The sequence below is a fragment of the Aythya ferina genome (assembly GCF_964211825.1).
Source record: "Aythya ferina genome assembly, chromosome: 3".
NCBI lineage: Eukaryota > Metazoa > Chordata > Aves > Anseriformes > Anatidae > Aythya > Aythya ferina.
Genome location: NC_140298.1, coordinates 107,577,903 through 107,585,691, shown reverse-complemented (window position 1 = coordinate 107,585,691; position 7,789 = coordinate 107,577,903). Strand labels below are relative to the sequence as shown.

Here is a 7,789-nt window from a genome sequence, read left to right as displayed (position 1 = left end):
TGAGAGACAAGTATACTGAAAGTACTGGAAGCACACACACGCCATCATTATTAAATTTTGATGTTTCATTATAATTCTGATGAATTTATCCCTTATATTCAACCTTTAGCATTGTTCTTCGAATTGGTATAAAATTCAAGAAAATCTGTAGCTTGAGCCAAATTTTATTTTCTGTTCTGTTCATTCATGACTATAAATCAAAATTTGAAAAGATTTATATCATCCATGTGAATGAGAGATGAAGAAGTCATTCTTTCAACTTCATTACTCAACTGAAAATATTGTAATCCTTTATTTTTCCCTGATAGTTCTTTTTGGCAGAATACATCCTATATAGACAGTCCACTGACTGGGTCAAGTGTAAAAATTATACTGTATCCATGGTGCTGTTACGGTGTAAAAGAAAAATAAAGGTTTGCAGAGAAAGTCAATAAAACAGTGCTATAGAAGGGGAAAAAATAAGGGCTTTGAGCAATATCATTTTTAGGGTTCAAATAGAAACAATTTAAATACTTGCTGCGATTAACTATCTTAAACTGAACCGTGATAATTAATTAGCTAGCTGAAGAGAAAAGGGCAGTTATTATCACAGAGGAATATTAACAAAAAGAAGGTGATAAAAAACATCAGTTCTGTGAGCTACAGGAACAAACAAATGTTTATATACATCATGGAAATAACTCTCTTCAGTCAATTTTTGAAGATGTTATCAGCTTCAATGCTATAAGTCATCTTCTGTGGATATTTTAAGCATTAAGGAAATGAAGAAAGAATAATTATTTTGAAAAGATTTTTCTCTGTAGTCCTTCACTGACTGGCTTTTTGAGGTCATCTGGATGCCTAATGTTAGTTTCATAGGTGATTTTTGATCTATTAGCTGAAGGATACTGCATTCAGGAATGCATACATACAGTCCGCTGGATTTAAGCAGTTAATTTTGTGCTGGGAGTAGTTTTTGGTGTCTCTAGACAGGCAGGATTGGTTAATATAGAAACTAAGAAATTATCCTGAAAGATCATAAGATAAGGCTTTCATCATGTGGATTGAGCTTTACTAGGAAATCACAATTTTCTAAATTATTTGAGGAATTATAGTAAGCATTAGATTTTCTGTGGAAATACTCAACAGCCAAACCACAAAAGCTCACTTTAAATTCCACCAAAGTCAGTTCACAGCATAAAATCAGGTCTCAAGTTGGACCTAGATATAATCAGCATAATTAAAAGTTGAATTCATAAGCAAAGGGAAGAACATACTTTCATAACAAATAAAGGCCAGAGAAACCAAGATGAATCAAACCAGAAATATTTTCTCAATATAGTAGTCTCGTTTCTACAGCTCTTTTCCTATTGGTTTATATCATCCAGCTCCTGGGAAACCAGGTGCTTCCTGCCAATTGAAGATCATTAACACTCTAAAAACAAACACGTTTTTCTGTAGATCCTTGTTAGCATAATATTAAGACTCTTGCTTTATAGGAAGACATTTTGATCTAACCTCAGACAGGTAGGAGATTCACTGTGTTTGTTTATTGTTGTTGTTTTTTAGATTAAATGAAACCTGATATAAATAGTTTATATCAGGTTGTAAAGAAATCAAGATAACACTGAAAACAAGAAAAGAGGAAAACATAAAGCTCATTTTTAAGTAACTTTGGATATCTGTAGTGGGAGAAACTATTTAAGCTAATAACACCCCAAGAACATAAATGCTTATAGTGTAAATGCTTACATTTATTAAAGTGAATGCCATTCTGAATTATTTTAAGAAGTAACCTTTAAGTTATGATGTCATGGTCTTAAGTCTGAATTGATTTCAGTGGCTTCAACACAGCAACATACTTAAGCAATGGCCTAATTTTAAGCATATGAATAGTCCTATTGAAGTCAGTGAGATATTCACATATTAAAGATATGCTTCAGAGCTTTGCTGAATCAAAGCCTATGTGAGTAATATGCAACATGTGTTTTTTCTTGCAATAACTCTGTTACATCACGTTACCTTTAGGTAGTAATTTCTCTGTACACTAGAATTAATGTTTTCAGAAAGCTCTCTTAAATTTTTAATATTTTGGCATTTTTAGAGCATACGCTGGTAAATTAGTAAGGATTTTATTCTTTCCAGTGCTTCATAATAGCAGTAAAATCTAATAAAATATAAATCAATGTTTTGGCTACTGCATTAATTGAATAGTACAGCTGTTTCCATCTTGCAGTTAGGACTGAAAATATAATTAGAGACATGCTAACATTTTTTTCAAGGCATCATATAAAAAAAGAGATGAGCCTGAATAGTAATATCAGTTATGAAAGTAGTAAAGATCTTTTGAGGTGTTTAATAGTTAAACAGATAAACACATCTATCACTCACCTCTCAAATCCTTAGAAGTGTAGGTGGTCATAACAAGTTCAGAAAGTATCTGTATTTACAAATGATTTTGTTGTCCTTCATCTGCAATTTATAAGTTGTCATTGATGAAAGCATACAACTAGAGTATATCATAAACTGCAGGTTTTACATGTGCATCAAACTCCCAGATCAGCTAAAAGAAGAAAGCTGGGTTGTAGTACACTGGAACCTGAAGATGGAAACTGTGAAGAAGGAAACCTTGCCTCAGAAGTCTTCGACATTCTGTTCTGATCTTGGTTAACATCTGAGCAGAACACAGTATTCTGGTCTTGGCAGCGTATCTGGCCCCTTGAATCAGGATGGAGGAGTACTGCCAAGAACAGGTCATCCCAGCCTCAGTGCACTTCTCCAGCAGCTACACAGGAGGTGCAAACTCATCAGCTGTATGCAAATTAAATGCAGAAGTTAGGTTTTTGACTTCTTCCAACAGGATCTGCAGTAGGGTCAAAGCTTGGTTTTTCAAACAGGTAAGATACACTATTTTCCTTGTAACTAACTTCCGTATCAGTCAGATACTCAGTATATTGAGATCTTCCCAAACAAGCCTTACTGTAAACTATTCATATATCAAGATATCCTACAGCAGTCTTTATAAAAATAAATGAACTACTGACATTAAGCTGAAAAGTAAGCAAAGGTGCTGAGTGTTAAACATATTAAGAGGGAGAGAAAATCTGTTAATCGTTTTATTAATGTTTTCTTTTCTGCAGATATCCTTGAAAATGCTCGTAATTCTTTACAGCTGACAGACTGCTGATTTTGCAGAAAGAAGAGGTTTTTGAGTCCCTTAACTGTAAGTCACAGTTGTTCCTTGTTTTAACTACTGGAGAATTAGTTCAATAACCTCCCAAATAGTCAGTGCCTATGCACTTACAATATAAAAAGGTCTGCATCTGAGAAAAATTATAGTCAAACAAATACTACATTGAAATACAAGTTTAATGAGTTACACTGGAGCTGTGTGAGAGACTGTCAGTCATTTTGCCCCCATATGGATTTTTACAGTGCTGTTACTTCACTTGTTTCAGCAGATTTAGTCCTTATTCGAAGGATTCCCCTCTTTCCTATGCACTAAGTGGTTCTCAAACATTCTCAGGCAGGAAGGGGCAGACAGGGTTGAGGCTTTGGGTCTGTCATCTTCTCGAACTGGTTACAGTGCCCACAGTAAAGTCAGGCTCATCTGTCCATGTTGTTTAGCACTAGTACTGTCTTGAGGACTGTCGTTAAAGCACCTTCATAATACCTCCAGTGAGAAACCACTCACTTTTATGCACATCTGATGCCTGTCTCCAAGCAGAGTAGATATTGAATAGACACAGACCTGTTACAAGTCCTAGTGCTCAAATCCACCAACACATTTTACAGAATCACAGAACAGCTGAGGTTGGAAAGGACCTCTGGAGAGTCCAACCCCACTGCCAAGCAGGGTCACCTACAGCATGTTGCACATATCACATCCAGGAGGGTTTTGAGTATCTACTGAGGAGACTGTTCCTGCAAGGCAGATGAGGCTTTCTTTAGCTAAAACAGACTATTCCCATGTCCTCATTCACTGTGTGCCTTTTCAAAACTCTTCAGAACGTGGGGCACTAGGTTGTCCCTGTCAATTGCACTGTCCATACAATACTATATTTGCCAGGTGGGAGTCAAGCATTTTGTAGGAAAGAGATATGTTTCAGACCACAAGTGGAGAGAGAAGCATATTTCTTCTACAATAAAGAACAAAGTTTTCCAGGAATTCCAACTAAATTTCGAGGCTTTTTGTCTTTCCTAACCAGTGTCTCGTCCTTTAGCTGGCCAACAAGATGGAGCCTGACTAGCAGTTGGCGTCACATGATCTCCAAGTAACTAGAGCTATTCACCATTTTGTGTGGTTCTACAGCTGTCCACCACTGAGTTTTCTCCCATTTCTCTTCTGCTTGTATACCTTTACTTTTTTTCACCTTTTCAACACAAAAATGAGTAGGAGAATTCATCTATTCCTTCCCTTCAAGAGCCATTGCTTGACTGAAAATGAGATGGTATCTAATATCCTCACAATAGGAAATAATTTGATAAATTTATATTGTCAAATATTTGGGGTCTTTTTAGATATATTTTTAAATTATATATATAAATATGTATATAGCTTGGTAAATATATCTCCAAATTTTTGCATAAATGTTTTTTTTGAAATGCTAGACATGCTGAGGTTCCTGTATGAAAACATTTTTTCAAAGACATTTTTCAAATTTTATGCTGACAGAAGCATTCTGGAAGCTTTTATTTATTTTTTCTTCCTGAAGAACAACAACAAAAACAACAAACAAACATACAAATTAAAATGAAAAGGCTGGTATCAAATTGTGTATATTGTCCAGTGTGAGCATGCTCTTCATGTTCACCCGAGGACAATGTTAAACTTCTATAAAGAAAACTTTTTATTAGCAAGATATCAATAAAAGGTCAAGCAGTAGTTAGAAAAATAAGATTTAAATATTCAGTATCATATATATACATATACATTATACCAGAAAAAATGAATGTTTTCCAAAAAGCCTTTTTTGCTACTTAAAGTATTATCACCTGGTGAATCTTAAATCTTATATTCACCGTGATTTCCTTTGTACTCCTAAATTTCAGATAAATTACTGGGTTAATTCAGGTGACTGCCTTTATAAATTAAATCTCAGAATAGCAGGAAGAAAAAACAAAGTACAGAGTAGACAATTACATCAACGTTTAGGAATTATGGAGGGTTTGCCAGAAATACCAATCTCATGTGGAGACAGGAAGAATTATCGTGGGGTAATTCAGGCATGGGGAAGTATCCTGGCATGGGGAAGAATGAAAGCAGGAGTTCTTATTTCCAGCAAATAAGGGTGGAAGACTGAGTGTATATATGTGGAGTAATAATAATAAAATCTAATGTTAATCCAGGAGGGGTTGAAAATAATGATCAAAGCTGACAGCAGTTCTCAGGCTAGTGGCTGCTTGGTTTTAGGGCCATGCCATCATATCAGTCCTACACCTGTTTAACCCCCAACTCCCTTGTTATCCACACACAATCTCTCTTTGCTCTTTGGAATTTGTTTGTTTTTATGGCTAATGGGCATAGGTAAAAGCCAAAGTGAAATTCAGTTTATGTTGGCATCTCTCTACTTCACAATGAGAATGCAGAATCATTAATATTTGTCCCATGACCTTTCTCTATACGTAGCTACATCGAATTCAGAGTGGTGTAGCTCTGGTGGCTCAGATATGGAGTATGTTTTGTTTCTTCTAGAACTCAAGCACTATGCAGTGATCGCTGGAAATGATTGGTTTTGACTCTATGGAACTGATTTACCTTGTTTTTTGTAGCAGAGTAGTCAAAACTGGACTCCAGCTGGGATCTCATGTTTGCAGGATAAAGAGAAATTACCTCCTCTGTGTCACAACCTGTTAATTGTCAATAGCATCACATTTTTCACCTGGATTTTGTTTGTGATCCACTCTAACTTCCTTTCATAAATTCTTTTTTTTTTTTTTTTTTTTTTTTTCCTGCTTGTCATGTTGTTCTTGATTTTCTGTTTGCATATTCAGTCTTTCAGATTTTTTGTCATTGCTGCTGTGCTGCTTTTGGACCACAAAATTTGTAGGGATCAGTTTGAATGGCAGTTGTGGTCTCCAGTGAGCTTCCCATTTTCTATGTGACTTACAAACAGAGTGGGTAGACTCTGTGCTGTCATTTAATGACATTTAATGTCATTTAATGTCTGTGCTTTCATTTAATGAAAGGATGGAATAGAAGAGGGTGCCACAGAAATATGTTGATAATTTGTGAGGAAAATGTTGACAACTTCTCTTTGAGTATGTTGTTGGTTTTTTTTTACATTTGTCATTGAGTGATTTGTTCAAGGTATTATTTCCTTCTCTGGCTTAAGAGAATGTCATGCAAAGCAAAGTCAAAAAAAAAAAAAAAAAAAAAAAAAAAAAACTAAAACCAATTGGAATATGTAACTGTTTTCATTTTGTCTAAGACATTCATTAAGACATTTCTATTCCTTTTGGAAAACTATAAATTCACTATATGTAGTGATTTTTATTTATTTTTTTTCTCAGGCTCAAACAGACGTAACGCTAAACACAGTGAAGGAGAAAACGTGCACCATATCGCAATATAACACTTCCATAATGGACAAGAGGAGATGAATTCATCTGATTCATTCAAAAGTAACATTGAATTTAGGGTTAAATTCTGCTACCTTTAATCATAGCACTCCATAACTCAAGTACCACTATTTACTTCAGAGAGATGGGTTTCTTGCATGTTTTACAGGAGCCTTGAGCAAACTATAATGCAAAGAATCCTAAGTAACTTCTGTGTTTGTCCAGAGAAGTGGGGCTCTAAGTGTGTTTAAAGAGAAAGCAGACAAAGAAAAAAAAATCTAGTTGATGAAAAATCAGTGTTTCTTGATATTTAATAATACTTGATTTTGATTTTTTTTTGTTTTATTATATGGCATATTTGTATTACACACAGTATATCATGTTCAATATGGATTTACCCATCTCAAAATTTAGCTCATTCCCATCGCATTGTCCCTGTTGAACAGCAAAAGGCAAGAGGACATCTATGTGATAAAGAGTGTCAAATATCATTCTGAAACAGAAAAAAAATGCTTTCTGCAGAATGTAAGATGATTCTGTGGAAATAACTGCCATAGAAGATCACAATGACTGAGGCATTTGTAAGTGATTTAACACAGACATAAATAATGAGACAAACTTATAGTGAATTATGATCATAGTTTGAAAGAACTATTTAATGTTTAAGATTTTGAAAAAGGAGTTGTTTGAGAAGTAATGAAAAGTAAAATTAAAAAAAATGAATAAAATGAGTAAAATAAAAAAAATGAGTAAAATAAAAAAAATGAGTAAAATAAAAAAATGAAAAGGAATGAAAAGTAAAGTTAAAAACAAAAATGAATAATGAAAATCTTTATTGGTATGACAATTCTGCTTCAAAGTCCTTACGTTAATTAAAAAAAAAAAAAAAAAAAAAGCAAAATTAGCATTTTCCCTCCAATGTATGAAAATAGTAGCATAGATCCAAACTGGTTTATGGTTTTACTGGTTTAGGATAAACCAACCGTCTGAGCCTCAGGCTCTAGATCCTAGAGCCTTGTAAATTGTAATGGTAACTACTGGTTCTGTGCTGGACTGCTTAACAAGAATGTTTTCCACCCTAGAAGTTCTGAATAAGATGGCAGATGCACAGGTGGTTGTAACAGCATACAATTCCTGAATAGGAAGTCTGTTCCCTGTTTTCTTGGAAAGAAATATTCAGACAGTTTAAAACTAACCAGCAGGTCACCAGCTGAACTAGAGATAAAATTGGGATGTTTATCTACCCTCA

General features: G+C 34.4%; 1 long non-coding RNA gene across 1 annotated transcript; it reads left to right on the top strand.

Annotated features, from left to right (window-relative positions):
- Positions 1-1,100: 1,100 nt before the first annotated feature.
- LOC311433753 lies at positions 1,101-7,161 on the top strand. The gene is made up of 3 exons (XR_014690935.1): positions 1,101-2,876; positions 3,120-3,202; positions 6,493-7,161. It is a non-coding gene; the product is annotated as an uncharacterized lncRNA (long non-coding RNA).
- Positions 7,162-7,789: the final 628 nt, after the last annotated feature.